The 17,304-nt window shown below is 38.2% G+C and overlaps 1 protein-coding gene and 1 pseudogene across 2 annotated transcripts in view; one reads left to right on the top strand and one right to left on the bottom strand.

The window, feature by feature from the left end:
- Nucleotides 1-17,304, top strand: part of ZFAND3 (zinc finger AN1-type containing 3) — a 330,031-nt gene that overhangs the window by 40,475 nt on the left and 272,252 nt on the right. The window lies entirely within an intron of this gene.
- Nucleotides 13,723-14,097, bottom strand: LOC114222283 (large ribosomal subunit protein eL33 pseudogene; annotated as a pseudogene).

Raw genomic sequence — 17,304 nt, 5'->3', positions numbered from 1 at the left:
AATGACATTGTTCGTATTCAGGCTTAATACTGCATTATACTCTTCTGAACTCTTGAAATTGCACACAGGATGATCTGTAATGCTCTTTTCCTCTCTTCCTCTTTTAGACCTAGTCCTTTCCTGTGTAAACCTTGGTATTTGTTCCCTTTCTTTTCTTTTTTTTTTTTCCCCTCTGTTGGCTCCCTTGCATGGATCCATGTTACTCTGTTTTCTGTGCACCTGATAGTCCATTTTGAGCTATGCCAGATAATCTGCTGCTTTCAATATTCAACACATTTAGTTTTTTCTTTCTGCTTTGGATCACACTGAAAACTCCACCTGTTCAGTGAAGCAAACGCCACTTGCTTTCACTTTCCCTTATCTCCCTGTCAGGGACATCCTTCACCCCCACATGCATACTGTTTGTACTTAGGTTGTCTGTTCTGAATTCCTTAGAGCACGATCTGATTTTGTTCTTTTGACAGCCTTGCATTATGTTCACCGTGTAATGCCTTTGTACTTTGCCAGTAATGAAATATACATATTTTTAATTTGTTTATATGTAATAATTTTGTGAGGATATATTTAATATTAATTAATATGGTGAATGCTGTACCTAAAATGCAATCCATGGTTATAACTGTCCTTTTTACATGTTTGGACAACTGTATTAGAAAATCCAGAATAATGGAGTAATAAAGATAGTCCATTTTTAAATGTCCTTCAAAATAATCTGATTAGGATAAATATTGTTTATTAACAATATTTTGTTCACTTTTTTTTTTAAGATTTTATTTATTTGACAGAGCGAGAGAGCACAAGCTGGGGGAGCGGTAGAAGGAGAGGGAGAAGCAGGCTTCCACAGAGCAGGGATCCCGATGCGGGGCTTAATCCCCAGGACCCTGGGATCATGACCTGAGCCGAAGGCAGGTGCTTAACCATCTGAGCCACCCAGGCGCCCCTAAAACTGTTGACTTGTTAAGGGTAAAATACTGCTGGGTTTTGTGGAAACATGTAAAAGAATAGTCATGATAAAAACTCTAGTTCTTGTATTGGGGAGACAGATACTTTTTACAAGTGAATCTAAAGAAAACACTGTGGAAATAGTGTAAATAAATATTCAAACCATGTGGGAATAAAGGTTTTTAAAAAACAAAATTATAGCCCAGCAATTTCAAATAATATTTAGCATGAGGTGAATTGTGTCACTATAGGTTGGACTGAATCTCAAAAGTTCATTGAAATGATGTGTGATTTATAGAACAAACTAAATATATTGAGGGGTCACTGAGTAATGTCATCAGTTGGAGAATCTTCTTGAAGGAGATGAGTTGTCAAACAGCTCAGGACTATTATAGGTTACTGTGATGAGGGAGAATTTTATGTAATGCGAAGGGTCTGTCCTCCACTTTACCTGCTCCTGCTACCAGAGGAGTGTACTGTAGTGTTGGTGTGGTTTGTGTGAAGGCATGGCTGTCCAGTGACCAGGTCCCTGTGTGTGATGAGTAAATGTGTTGGTGTGTCTAGAGAAGTAGTTTGGTTGTGTTAGATAGACTTTTTTTTAGCTTCCTGCAGAGGAGATACACCTTCAGGCATGGGGCTTTAGTAAGAGACACAGGCAGTAGTACAGGGTATTGTTTGCTTGTTATGTGTGCATTCACTCAGGACCCTAGCAATTTCCAGGCTAGAGGATATGAAGTAATCCTCATGGAGAGCTTAGAATCCCTTGGAGTACTGCCTAAACTCTGGTGACCTGCCACCTTTGTGCCCTAGTGTATATGGGAGGGTCTGTTTGGATAGATTTGTCACCCTTCCATGTGCATTTATCCCTGTCAGGCCAGGTTTGACTCTAGGTGTCCATTTAGTTCATGGCTGCCTTAGGCTGGAACACCAGTTCCTAATTTAGTCTGGCACAACTAGAATTGTAGGGTCATCTTCACTGATAGACACAGGCAACTTTAAGCTGGAAGAGCCTCTTGGGGCACTTTTCCTGGGGGAAGGATGGTAAATTGTAGATCCTGAGGGCTTCTCATAGGAGTGCCAAGATGTGGGGAAGAGTTAGATTTGAAGTGCACAAAGGTTTGAGTAAGACTGGAAACAAAACAAACCTCCATTTGAACAGATTGTGGAGTGTTACCACTTTGAAATCTGTCCTTCCAGCTCATGAAAGAGGAGGGTAGTTTTTTCTTAAAAAATTTTAGTTTGCAAATATATAACAAAAGCCTACATTCCCACCTAGATGACTAAAAGGTGGGGGCATTGATTATAGAACACATCCTGTTATGTATTTATATTTGTTGAACTTTAATGTTACGTATTGCTGTCCAACTTTTCAAACGTTGTATATTTAATATTTGCTGGGTATGAAACCTCTTTGTTAAACCAGGTAAAGAAAAAGTATAAAAGGTTAAGCTGTTGTTTTAGAACAGTCCTTTGTGTAGTGCTTTGAAGACCAATGTATTTATTCCTTGAAGAGCTATTAATGCATAATCGGCTCTTTTGTATTTACAGTGCTTGACTACAAATATAATTTTTGAGTTTGCCAGTGATTGCACTGTCATTTCTTTGGACTAGAAGAGCTAAAAAAAGAACAGATACGCAACCAGGGTCAGCATTGGGCAAATTTCATTGACTTTAGTCCTAGGTCTACAATCGTAAAGATGATGTACCTTTTTACCAACCTCTCCCCATATCCCCCACCACCAAGTGCCTGGCAACCATTCTCTGTTTCTATGAATCTTTGTTTTATTTTGTTTTTGTTTTTAAGATTCTTTTTTTTTTTTTTTAGAAAGGAAACTCCAGGTAGCACTTTTATTTATTTATTTATTTATTTATTTATTTGACAGAGAGAGAGAGAGAGAGAGAGAGACAGCGAGAGAGGGAACACAAGCAGGGGGAGTGGGAGAGGGAGAAGCAGGCTCCCCGCCGAGCAGGGAGCCCGATGCGGGGCTCGACCCCAGGACCCCGGGATCATGACCTGAGCTGAAGGCTGACGGTTAACGACTGAGCCACCCAGGCACCCCTTTGTTTTTAAGATTCTACATATAAGTGATGCCATGCAGTATTTGCCTTTGTCTGGCTTATTTCACTTAACAAAATGCCCTCGGGGTCTATCCATGTTGTTGCAAATGACAGAATTAATTTACTTTTCTCAAGGCTGAATAATAATCCATTGTACATATATGCCATATCTTCTTTATCCATTTGTCCACTGATGGACATTTAGGTTGTTTCCGTATTTTGACTATTGTGAATAATACTTCAGTGAAGGAGTACAGGTATCTCTTTGATAATCCTGTTTTCATTTCATTTGGATATATCCAGAAATGGGATTGCTGGATCATAAGGTACTTCTGTTTTTAGTTTTTTGAGGAACCACCATACTATTGTCAGTAGTGGCTGCACCGATTTACATTCCCTTCAGTAGTGGCTGCACCAATTTACATTCCCTTCAGTAGTGCACAAGGGTTCCATTTTCTTCACATCCTAGCCAAAACTTTTTATCTCTTGTCTTTTTTTTTTTTTTAAGATTTATTTATTTATTTAACAGAGAGAGAGCGAGAGCAGGAACACAAGCAGGGGGGAGAGGGAGAGGGAGAAGCAGGCCTCGCGCCGAGAGCAGGGAGCCCGATGCGGGGGACTTGATCCCAGGACGCCGGGATCATGACCTGAGCCGAAGGCAGACGCTTAAGGACTGAGTTACCCAGGCGCCCTATCTTTTGTCTTTTTGAAGATAGTCATTCTAACAGTTGTGAGGTGATATCTCATTGTGGTTTTGATTAGCATTTGCAATTTTGATTTGCAAACATTTTTTTCCATTTATAGATTGCCTTTTCATTTTGTTGATGGTTTTCTTTGCAGAAGCTTTTTGGTTTGATGTCCTTCTTATAGGGTGTCCAACTTATTGGAGTATAATTGTTTTTATACCTATTGATAAAATAATTCCTGTGCCTTTGGGAGCAGGTGGGCCACATTTCCAGTACACAGCAAGACCTGTTGTGATGCAAAGAGCTTTTTGACTTTGGAGCCAGAAAGCCCAAGTTAACATCTTGTTCCTATCACTTGTTAGCTATGTTACCTTGAATAAGACAACCTCTCTGCATTTCAGTTCCCTTAACTTTAAAACGGGCATGTTACCTGCTTTTCAGAAGGGTTGTTGTAAGAATCAAATATGGTACTGTATGCAGAAGTACTTTTTAAGCAGAACAGAGAAAATTGGGGCATTACATTTCAGTTCTTTCCATTAGTTCCTTTTATTAAAGACTGACTGACAATCATGACTCACTTTTGGTTAGAGTAATTTTATCTGACTATTCTATGTTTTGCAATCAGAATTTCCTATTGTTGATCCCCCTGTTATACTCCCCTTCCTCCATACCATTTGTAGCCATGCTTATCTCTAGTTATCAGTAGAGAATACTGCTGCTTAAATTGTGTCTCAGAAATATATATAATTTCCAGGGCCTTAACTATTTTCTGATAAATCTTATGGTCACAGATTAAAAATGAGGTTTGCTTACTGGGGATGGTCATGATAGGAGCAGCCTGGAGACCAGCAGATGAGGCTTTGGGATGAACAATAGATGAAGACTGAATTGATGAGTGGGTGCTGGGCTCATAAGACCGGCCTTGTAACTTCAGTTTGGATAACAGTTTAGAAAGTAGCAGCTTTTCTCCATTATCACTTGAATTTTTTTTTTTTTTAAGATTTTATTTGTTTATTTGACAGAGAGAGACACACAGCGAGAGAGGGAACACAAGCAGGGGGAGAGGGAGAGGGAGAAGCAGGCTTCCCGCTGAGCAGGGCCCCGATGTGGGGCTCCGTCCCAGGACCCCGGGATCATGACCTGAGCCGAAGGCAGACGCTTAACGACTGAGCCACCCAGGTGCCCCTGTCATTTGAATTGTGATTAATATTGATTTCTTTTTCTGTCTGTAAAAAAGATGTATGTTTAATTTTTTGCCAAAAGAACTCAAGAAGTGACAGTTTTATGGAGTATTTATATGATATAGAAATAGTATTATAAAATATGACTTACATATGGGCTCCACTGACTTTTTATGGTTAATATTCAGGAGTTTAATTAAAAAAGAAATTCCAGAATTTAAAAAGTTTGTTGGCCTTAGATATTTTGTGATTTAGTGTAAGTGAGCTTGAACTCCCCCTGCTGGCTGACTCTTTAGAAATACAACGAATTAGAGAAAAAAACCCTAATTTTGAGCTGAGATTATCTGTCAAAGTTTATATTCTCTGTAGAAGTGGCTAATGTTAGAGGAGGTGTCATTTTGAGTAAGGAATTGATTGCATTTTGCCTTTCCTTGCTTGTAACTTGTTTGCAGTGGTATTTAATGCACAGAGGATATTAATTTAGTTTTTTTTTTAAGGTAAACTAGATTTTATATCATGTGTCATACATTTACTCTTCTGGGTTCTCAAGAGCCACCTCATGAGCTACCTCTTTGACCCAGTCTTTTTCCATACAGAACAGCTTGTGATTTCTGTGCCTTTATTTGGTCGTTCACTCATACGACATTTATTTACTGAATGTTGTTTTAGTATCTGTAAAGCACTGATAGGTGTTGAAGTAGATGTGGAAGGGTGAGAAGATACTCAATGAAGGTTTTGAGCTTCTCCTTTGCTTGAGATCGGTACTAAATGCCAATGAAATATTAGGTAAATTCAGAGCAACATCTTGTTAAATAGCATGGTGAATGTTACAGGTAGTGAACAGTTGAATATTAAAGTTGATGTAGTGTGGTACAGATAAGACAGACATCAAGAGTGACTTGAAAAAGACTGAAGAATGGAAGTGGTTTGGATAGGCAGAGGGGAGAGGAGGGCAGGCTTTCTAGGCAGAGGGGACATCATGACAAAAGGCATGAGTGGGATATTAGTGTCATTTATTTAGGGTACAGTGAAAAGCACTGTGTCAGGAGCTTCACATACTTTTTGATTTAATCCTTGTGTTAATTTTCTGATGTGGTGTGACTCTACATTTCAAAGATGAAGTAAGTAAGATTTATAGGGGTTAAAGCTATTATTAGCATTTCCATTCACAAGTTATGGAAGTTCTAGGATTTTTATCTTGTGTATAAATAAAGGGTACAGATGAAGTCTCTGCTTTTCTGGCTGTAACTAAAGATCTCTTAGTGAAAGGGCCATGGAGCGTAGGTATTATACTGTGTGATTTTTCAGCCTCCAGCATTTATTTAGAAATATTTCCTAATAGGCATTAGGTATGGGTAACTAGAGCTTTATTCTAATATTTCACTGTTTTAGATTTTGTTAAAGCTTTATTGAAATAATGGTAGTAGGGACAGAAAACAGTTGTATGTGTTCTGCTTTGTACACCCTCTCTCCCCACCAGTGTCACTGGTGGAAATAGGAAAATTGATCCATGGCACTCTTTCTTGTTGAGTCTGGATCTGGCCCTGGAATAATTTTGTTTTTTAAATACTCTCAAGGGAATGGCATAAGAATATTTTATGTGATTTTAATTTTATTCTTTAAGTTAATACTTGAAACTTTGTATTGATGTTCTATTTTGGTGTTATTGTTGAAAAGTTTTAGCTTTCACAGATTTTTCCATCAAGTTTAGCTAAAATTATTTCTCAGACGTACTTTCAAATGGGTAAGCAGTCGCAGCTTTGATTATAACAACTGCCTAGCTAGGGCTGGGCATTCATCCAACATTCCATTAGATGGATGACATACAGTAAACTCACTGAGGGCGGGGGATTCTCTAGATTACTGAGGACTGAGGTAGAGGGTCTTATACTTTCCCAGGTGATTAAAGGTAAATGCTTACTAGGTTTATGAAGTTGATGAAATGTACTTTGATCAATTTTAAGACTAGGGACAACTTAAAAGTTCTCTTGAATTTAAATTAAAAAATTAAATAGGATTTTGTATGATTTCATTTTGCATTCACATATATAGACATTTGCCCTTAATGTTCTTAACAGACAACATTTTCCATAATAGTACACTTTTCTGGGCATCTAAGATAAGCAAAATGATGGTTTCTTAATATGAGAACTGTTTAGTAGTTACCATAATTCTACATGGGAAGGATTGTAGATTTTCCTGCAAGATTCTTCCTTATGGGACATGATGAGGAATGATTAGGAGAGGAGATATAGTAGATTGTCAAGTATATCATGTCTCTGTTGAACAGCCCTTTAAAAAAATTTAATTGAGGGTGCCTGGGTGGTTCAGATGGTTAAGCATCTGCCTTTGGCTCAGGTCATGATCCCAGGGTCCTGGGATCGAGTCCCGCATTGGGCTCCCTGCCCAGCGGGGAGCCTGCTTCTCCCTCTGCCTCTCTCTCTCTCTGTCTCTTATGAGTAAATAAATAAAATCTTAAAAAAAATTTAATCTAAATATAATTGACACATGACATTGTATTCGTTTTAGATGTGTGACATAATGATTTGATAAATGTTTACGTTGTGAAATGATTACCACAATAAGTTTACCATCTATCACCACACTTAGTTACAAATTTTTTTTTATGATGACTTTTAAGATCTACTTTCTTAGCAGCTTTTCACTTACACAATACACTGTTGTTATTTATAGTCACCATGCTGTACATTACATGCCCAGAACTTAGTGATCTTAAACTGGAAGTTTGTACCTTTTGTCCCCCTTCATCCATTTTGCCCATCCTCCCTACCTGCCACCTCTGGCAGCCACCAATTTGTTCTCTGTATTTATGAATTGGGTTTTTTTTTTTTCTTTAGATTCCACATCTAAGTGAGATCAGTATAGTATTTGTCTTTCTCTGTGTGGCTTATTTCACTTAGCATACTGCCTTCAAGGTCCATCTGTGTTGTCTCCAATGGCAGGATTTCCCTCTTTATCATGACTGAATAATAATAAATGTGTATATATAACACATTTTCTGTATCCAGTCATCCAGTGATAGGTCATTTCCATGTATTGGCCATTTTAAGTAATGCTGCAATGAACTTGGGAGTGCTTATTTCTTTTCAAGATAGTGATTTGGGGGTGGGGTGCCTGGGTGGCTCGGTTGGGTGACTGCCTTTGGCTCAGATCATGACCCCAGGACCCAGGGGTCATGGGATTGAGCCCCACATTTGGCTCCCTGCTCCTCAGGGAGCCTGCTTCTCCCTCTCCCTCTGCCTGCCACTCCCCCTGCTTGTGTGCACACTCTCTCACTGTCAAATAAATAAATAAATAAAAACTTAAAAAAAAAAAAAAAAGATAGTTTTCTGTTACCTTCAGATAAATACCCAGAAGTGGAGTTGCTGATCATATGGTAGGTTTTTTTTTTTAATTTTATTTATTTATTTGACAGAGAGCGTGCGTGCATAAGCAGGGGGAGCAGCAGAGGGAGAGGGAGAAGCAGGCTCCCAGCTGAGCAAGGAGCCCAAAGAGGGGCTTGATCGCAGGACCCTGGGATCATGACCTGAGCCTAAGGCAGACGCTTAACAGCTGAGCCACCCAGGTGCCCTGGTAGTTTTATTTTTAATGTTCTGAGGAACCTCCATACTGTTTTCCATAGTGGCTGCACCAATTTACATTTCTACCAACAGCGCACGAGGGTTGAACAGCCTTTTTTATATGAGGACCAATTCAAGAAAATCATACACACACACACATATATATATAAAATAAGACTTGTCAACATTTCACATATTTATAATTTTTTTCTGTTGAAATTATGCTTTTTACTTTTTATTTGTTTTTAAATTATTTTTACTATTATTATTTTTAGGTGGCGGGGGGGAAGAGAATCGTAGGTCGTGGAGCCCAATGCGGGGGGCCCAGTCTCACAACCCTGAGATCATGACCTAAGCAGAAACTGAGAGTCAGACACTTAACTGACTGGCGGCCTGCAATTATACTTTTTTTTTTTAAAGATTTTATTTATTTATTTGACAGAGAGAGACACAGCGAGAGAGGGAACACAAGCAGGGGGAGTGGGAGAGGGAGAAGCAGGCTTTCCGTGGAGCAGGGAGCCCATTGCGGGGCTCGATCCCAGGACCCTGGGATCATGACCTGAGGTGAAGGCAGTTGCTTAATGACTCAGCCACCCAGGCGCCCCTGCAATTATGCTTTTTAAACTCAGATGCAACAATACCTGTAATTGCAATTAAGCATTCTCTTCGCCTTAACTATGGAATTTCCCTTTTTGCTGAAAATTTAGAAACTGCCTATTTCACATGCACTGTAAGATTTGTAATGCTGTATCTTTGAATGGATTTTATGTGAAATTTAACTATGGGTTGGGGATGTGGTTTGAGCAGTTGGAGTGGGGAAAGAGTTCAGCTGCAGACTAGGGACACAAAGGACAATTTCTTAGAGGTTCATAGTGCTGAGGAAGCAGGAGGAAAGGGTGTTGCCATTGGGAGCAGAGAATAGGACTGGGTCACAGGGAATGTGGTCCATAGACAGGTTTGCGGGTATAATAGTGGGTGCAAAAGTTTCTTTACTCAGATTATGAAACTGGGAATGGGGCTTTCACCTTTCAGTGTTCCTGAGTCTCTGGCTGATTTACTTAATTTCTGGTCTGTGTGCCTCAGTGTCCTATCTCTTCTGGCAACTTCTGTCTGTTTTAAGGTGGCAGCTCCTAACTTTATCCTTGAGATAGCAGCAGCTGTGCCAGCCCCAGGCTGATGGTGAGATGGTTGGTTGGAATCATTCAGCTAGAGGCAAGCTTTAAAAAAAAAAACCTGTGTGTCAGAAGGTGATTGGTTAAGCTTATCATTCTTTGAACGTTTTAAATTTCTTCTCGTAATTAGACTCAAGGGTGATATTGTGAAGTTAGGAATTTTGGTTTGTAGTTCGCTCAACATTGTACATGATGTCGTACTTGAGGGAATTCTAAATTACCTTGTTAACTCCCTTTTTTGCTTAGGTGATTAATAAGAAGAGAATGAAATTTAAAAAGGACTTCTTATTTTTAAAGATACTGTCTAAACATTTTTGAATTCTTGGAATTAAAGAGAAGTTTGAAGTTACACTATTGGCTTATCCATAAAATAGTCATGAGAAAGCTATTTATCCGAGATACTGGTGCACTCTTCTTGGTGTACTGTATTATCCAGTGAACTTTGAGTTTTCTATGTCACTTGAAGAAAAGAGGTCCTTATTTTTACTTCAGTCGCTGTAAATGTCAGTGAGAGATAGCTCTGTGGTCACTGACTTTCAATAGTAGTAAGGTCAGATAAAAAATTCACCAGGCCTTTTAGGAGCTTGTGTATAAAGGGCACTGTGTTATGAAATATATGGGTTCCTGTATAGGAACCTTGGGATGCTCACACTGAAGACAACTGCATTTAGAGAGAAGGCTTATTTTATCTTAATTGTTTAATGTTTTGTCTTGGATAAATGATGACTCAGAGTCGAATATTCACCTTTAGGGAACACAAAAACGAAAGAGGATGCATAGAAATGACTGGCCTATAGGTAGCTGATTGGCAAAGCTACTTTAAAGAAAAATCTTTTTTTTTTTTTTTTGTAGTTCTGTTAGTAGATTATTTCAAGGGAGTTGGATTTCACTGTGTGCTTCTTTGAAGTGAAGTGCATGTTGTGCAGTGAAGAATCAAGTCCAACCTCATTGTGGAACTTGCTGGCTGTGGCTGTATCACAGATGGAAAGGTGTGGTGTTGAGACAGCATTCATATTTTCCTGCATGAGAGATTCATATGAATCAGAAACTCAGAAGTGGCCATGTCACTCTGGTTTCTCTGTTAAGTTGCTCAATTAAGGCATTCTCAAGTAGTGGATTGGAGATACAAATTTAACTAAGACCTTGAGTTAGCTGTTTATCTCCTGCATTTTAGACCTATGAAGGGAAAGACTACAGACCAGTGGTTGTGCTCTTTCCTCTGTCACAGCCATTCTGAGGAAGGGGGATTTGAGGTTCTTTTTAATGTGGATTTTAGAATTATTTATTCCATGTTAGTGTTACTTGTCCTATTTTATCAACTAATGAAATATCGTTGTCTTGAGTGTCTTACTATTTGCTATAATTAAACAAATGGCATTGCTAGAAAACGTAAAGAATTACCACACCAGGGACCAGCAGCACTCAATCTTTGACAGGGATACCAAAGTATGGTTTGTGGTAGAGACTAATTGTTTATTGTGAAATGAGCCTGATGATATTTAAATACCATATTTAAATATATTTTTAAAAAATAACATAAGGCCTTAGTTAAATTTGTATCTCCAACCCACTACCTGAGAATGCCTTAATTGAGCAACTTAACAGAGAAACCAGAGTGACATGGCCACTTCCGAGTTTCTGATTCATATGAATCTCTCATGCAGGAAAATATGAATGCTGAATCCCTCTGCCTGCTGCTGCCCCTGCTTGTGCTCTCTCTCTCTGTCAAATAAATAAGATCTTACAAAAATATACTTAAAAAAACAAATGTACAATTGACCCTCAGACAGTGTGGAGGTAGGAGTGCCCAACCCCATGCAGTCAGAAATCCACACGTGACTTTTGACTTCCCAGAAACTTAACTAATTGCCTACTGTTGACTGAAAGCCTTACTGATAACATAAGAGTCATTTAACACATATTCTGTATCTGCTTTATATAGTGTACTCTTACAATAATATAAACAAGATGCTAGGAAAATCATGAGAAAATACATTTACAGTACTATACTGTATTTATTGAAAAAAATCTACATTAGTGGACCCATGCAGTTCAAACACATTTGGTTCAAGGGTCAACTATTTTTTCTGCACACTAGTAATAAACAGATAATGAAATTATGAACATAATTCCATTTATAACATCAAGATCAATAAAACGTTTGGGTATAAATTTAACAAAAGTGCTAAGACTTGTACAGTGAAACTATACAACATCACGGAGAAAAATTAAAGAACTAAATGGAGGATGGTATTGCTAAGAAAGTAGAACTCTCCAAACTGATTTATCTTATCAAAATTTGACTGGCTTTTTGAAGAAATTGACAAGCAGGTCCTAAAACTCATTTAGAGATTCAAGGGACCCAGACAGCCAAAACAGTCTTGAAAAAAAATGATAGTAAAGAAACTGGATGACTCACACCTCCTGATTTCAAAACATACTATAAAGCTACAATGATTAAGACAGTATGGTCGTAGCAGTTACATATATGATCAGTGGAATTCAGAGTCCAAAACTAAACTCGCTCATTTATGTTCAATTAGTCTTTGACTAAAGTGCCAGGACAATTCAACGGGGGAATGAATAGTCTTTTTTTTTTTTTTTTTTTAAAGATTTTATTTATTTATTTGACAGAGAGAGAGAGAGAGAGAGAGAGCGAGAGCAGGAACACAAGTAGGGGGAGTGGGAGAGGGAGAAGCAGGCCTCCCGCTGAGCAGGGAGCCCGATGCGGGGCTCGATCCCAGGACCCTGGGATCACGACCTGAGCCGAAGGCAGGCGCTTAACGACTGAGCCACCCAGGCGCCCCTGAATAGTCTTTTCAACAAATGGCACTGGGATGATTATATTGGGCCTACCCAGATAATCTGCTCATCTCAAGATCCTTAATCATATCTGCAAATTTCCTTTTGCTATGTAAAGTAACATGTTCACAGGTTCTGGGGATTACGATTGGCTATTTTTGCATAATCATCATTTATCCTTCCACAGTTCCTGACCTGAGGGAGAAAGTATTTAGTACTTTAACACTAAATGTGATGTTAGCTGTGGGTTTTTCATAGATGCCCCTTATCAGAGTGAGGAAGTTCCCTTCTACATTTACTTTGTTGAGTTTTTATCATGAAAGAGTGTTGGATTTTGTTAGAAACTTTTCCCTTGTCTATTGAGATTGTATGGTTTTTGTCCTTTAGTCTATTAATATGGTGTATTTACATGAATTGATTTTTAGGTGTTAAATATTGCTGTCCTGGGATAAATCCCACTGTCATAGTGTATAATGGTTTTTTGGTGGATTTGGTTTGCGAGTATTTTATTGAAGATCTTTGTATTAGTAGTCCTAGGGATAAGCTGTAGCTTTCTTTCATTTTGATGTCTTCACTTAGTTTTGGGCTCAGGGTAATACTGTCCTCATAGCATGAATTGGGATATGTTCCCTTCTCTTCTGTTTTTTGGGGGGAAAAGTTTCTGAAAAATTGGTAATATTTTTAAAATGTTTGGTAGAATTCACAAGTGAAGCCATTTGGGCCTGGCTTTTCTCTGGGAAAGAATTTGATCTTTTTACTTGTAGATCTATTTTAGATTTTTTTTTTTCTTGTGCTTGTTTGGGTAGTGTCTTCCTAGGAATTGGTCCATTTCATCTAGATTACCCAACTTGTTGGCATAAATAAAAAATTAGTATTCCTTTATAATCCATTTTATTTCTGTAAGGTGGGTAGTGATGTCCTTTCATTCCTGATTTTAGTAATTTGATTATTCTCTCTACTTGGTCATTTAGCTAAAGGTTTGACATTTAAAAAAAAGTCTTTTCAAGGAACCACTTTTTGGTTTTGTTGATTTTTCTCTATTTTTCTTTTCTCTGCTGCATTGGTTTTGCTCTAATCATTATATTTCCTTCCTTCTGTTTGCTTTGGGTTTAGTTTCATTTGCTGTTCTTTTTTGTGTCTTAAGGTGAAAGATTAGGTTATATGGATTTGAGATGGTTCCTTTTTTTTTCTTTTTGATCTTTTTCCCTTTTTAATATAGTCATTTACAGTTAACTTTTTTCTCTAAGAATTGATCTGGCTGTATCTCAGAACTTTCTTTCTTTCTTCTTTTTTTTTTTTTTTTTTTACAAATCTACACCTTTATTTACTTTTCATTAAATTTAAATCCTTGAGGGGTACAGCATCACACGGATTCTGTGGCCAATGGCTTTAGCAGGAAGGTTGCTTCGGAATTTGGCACGAACCATGCCACTGTTTCCATGAGCACGAGTTACTTTTCCCCAGATTACTCTGGTTTTGTTTGGTTTGCCACCAGGAGTCACTATGTTGTTCTTTGCTTTGTATACGTAAGCACATCTCTTGCCTAGATAGAATTCCGTTTCATCTCGAGCATAAACACCTTCGATTTTAAGAAGAGCTGTGTGCTCCCTCTGGTTCCGGAGACCCCGCTTATAGCCAGCAAAAATGGCCTTGGACCACAGCCTTCCAGACATTATTTGGCATTTTTTAGGAGTCCTGTTCCCAGCAGGCCACACTTATTTGCAACCAGAGTTCAGCAACAAGAGCTCTGTATCTCAGAACTTTTGATAGGTTTTCATTTTCATTCATCTCAAAGTATTTTTTTTTTGTGTGAGTTCTTTTTTGACCTGTTGGTTATTAGGAGTGTGCTATTCAATTTTTTAAAAGTCATGCATGTTTTAAGAAATTAAGAGAATATGTGGGAAATATAATATAAATAAAATATATAAATAAGTATATAATACATATTATATATAAATAAAATACAAAATTTTATATTTTACCACATACTTAACATTTTCTCTTTTTCAGTTTTCTTTTTTTGTTTTGAAGATCAGAATTTCCATCTTGTATCATTTGCCTTCTGCTAATAAGTAAACTTCCTTTAGTATTTCTTTTTCTTTTTTTTAAAGATTTATTTATTTGAGAGAGAATATTAGTACGTGGAGGGAGGGAGGGAGGGGCAGAGGGACAGGGAAAGGGAATCCCAAGCAGATTCTGTTCAGTGCCCTGAGACCCTGACCTGAACAAATCAAGAGTCAGATACTCAACCGACTAAGCCACCCAGGTGCTGTCCCTCCTTTAGTATTTCTTATATTGTAGGTTTGCTGGTGATGAATTCTCTTAGCTTTTGTTTTGCTGAAAATATTTTTATTTTGTCTTCATTCTTGAAGGATATTTTTGCTGAATATAGAATTCTGGGTTGTCAAGAGTTTTTTTCTTTTAGCACTTAAAAAATGCCCCTTCTGTCTTTTGACCTCCATTATTTTTTATGAGAAGTCACCAGTAATTCATATTACTGTTTTCTTACATGTGATTTGTCATTTTTTATCTGGTTGTTTTAATAATTTTCTTTTTGTTTTTGGTTGTTGGCAGTTTGATTATGATGTACGCAGGTATTTTCTGTTTGTCCTGCTTGTGGTTCACTGAGCTCCCAGCATCTGCACATTTCCATCTTATACTACATTTGGGAAATTTCAGCCATTATTTCTTTGAAATTTTTTTCTTTTCCATTCTCTCTCATTTCTAATTATGGGATTCCAGTTATACTTACGCATACATTTAGATCTTTGATTTTTACTACATATCACGTATGACTGTTCAGTTTTCTCATTGTTGTTTTTTCCTCTCTTGTTTGGATTAGATAATTGCCATTGGTCTTCAGGTGCACTGACTCTGTTAGCTAGCCCTCTTGCTCAGCTATAGACCCCAAAAATTAAAACCAGAAATAGACAAGATAGACAAGACTGTTAATTCATGCTCTAAGTAAAACCCATTGTGCTTATTTCTTACTCTTTTTTGAGGCATTGGTGAAGATACTTTGCAGTGACTGAGAAGGTCCCAGCTGCCAGACCAGAAAAGCCCTGATAGCAGTAGAATGCCCAGAAGACCACATCCTGTGCATCCCCTTCCTTACCCATGATGCACACACTGACCCCACCCATGGTCACGTACCCTCTGCCTGCTCTCTTGCACGAACCCCTTGGAACCTCTCCTGTAAACCTCTAGGTGTCCATTTTGTGGGCACAGAGGTTGGTTGTTAGGGCTTGAGCCTGCCACCTCCCCCAGCTGCCAGCACCCAAAATAAATTTCTCCCTTTCTCTTTTCCAAACTGTCTTCTCTTGAGTTATAAACTTCTCGGGTTGAGTTTATTTGGGTTTGTTCCACAGCATTGTTGGCAAACGGAGCCAGGAGCTTTTGATTCCTTCAGCCCCCTCGGGATTCCCTGGGATGGAGCAGTTGGCTGAGGCAGCTCGCCAGGGCTCACCTGTTTGTTTCCTGAGTTAGCAACTGTGATAGATCATTTAGTAACAACACTTTTGCCATTGTTAGTCTGCATTCAGTAGATGTTTTTGTTTTGGGTATTGTATTTCTCAATCTAGAATTTCCATTTGGTTCTTTTTGTAGTTTCTATTTCCCTACTGATATTTCCTATTTATGAGCATATTTTCCTCAATCCTTGAGCATGGTTATAAGTAGCAGCTTTTAAAATTCTTATCTGTAAATAGTGAGGAATTATATTCAGGTTGGAGGAGACTAACAATACATGACAGCTAAATGCATTGTGGGATCTTGGATTGAAAGTTGGGCCAGAGGGGCGCCTGGGTGGCTCAGTTGGTTAAGCGACTGCCTTCAGCTCAGGTCGTGATCCGGGGTCCTGGAATCGAGTCCCACATCCGGCTCCCTCTGCCTGCCATTCCCCCTGCTTGTGCTCTCCTTCTCTCTGTCAAATAAATAAATACATAATCTTTTTTTTTTTTTTAAAGAAATTTGGGCCAGAAAAAGGATATTAGTGCCTTGATTGACAGAATTTACATAAGGTTTGTAAAATAATAGTATTTTATCATTAACTTTCTGGTTTTTACAGCTCTGGGGGGGTTATGTAAGATGTTAACATTAGAGAAACCTTGGTGAAGGTTAAAAATCCTCCTCTACTAATAACAACATCCAGATTGTCTTGGTATTGGTTTCTTTTGGTTGTCTTTTCTGGGGCCACATTTTCCTGTTTTTTTTTTTTTTTTAATATTTAGTAATTCAGAATTGCATCTTGGACATTATGAACAATTTATTATAAAGATTTTGGATCTATGGTGTACCTCCAAAGAATATTGACTTTGTTTTAGTAGGATAGGCTCAAGCTCCAAATCATTTTTCCCTGTGGTCACCAGCTTAAATCTATATTCAGGTTTTAGTCTTATCTGGGATGCATGTAGTCTATTTCACACATGCCTCTTTCAGGGATCAGCTAGAGATTTAGGGCCAAGTTTACATGTAGACTTTGGACCTATCCCTTTGTGGATGTCTTTTTTCCTTGATTTTATCCCTCAATTCCCACTTGGTGGAGTCACTCAGAATTCTGTCCTCTGGTTCTTAAATGCCAGTAAGAGTGTGGCTTCTGTTCAAATTCTATTACCTAACAGTGCTTAACGGGGCCTACCTTCAGGCAAAAAGCCATTAAAAAAAATAATAAAAATTAAAAAAAAATTTCCTCAGTGCCCTTCTTTTTTCCATTAACTCCCCTATAGTGTCTTTTCTGCTTTGATTGCTTTCCATTGTCTTCAGGTAGTTACTTTTTAATTTTGTCAAGTTTACAGTTAATCTTTGGGACAGTTGGTCCAATAAGAGCACATTATGTTCCATTTCCAGTAATCTTAGGAAGCACCTCCTGGAAGTGGAACTTAAT

The sequence above is a fragment of the Eumetopias jubatus genome, unplaced genomic scaffold, assembly GCF_037043125.1.
Source record: "Eumetopias jubatus isolate StellerSeaLion01/CBP00866 unplaced genomic scaffold, mEumJub1_p1.0 scaffold_6, whole genome shotgun sequence".
Classification (NCBI taxonomy): Eukaryota; Metazoa; Chordata; class Mammalia; order Carnivora; family Otariidae; genus Eumetopias; species Eumetopias jubatus.
The sequence above is the reverse complement of the archived record's forward strand: the minus strand, read 5'-3'. Positions and strand labels throughout refer to the sequence as shown.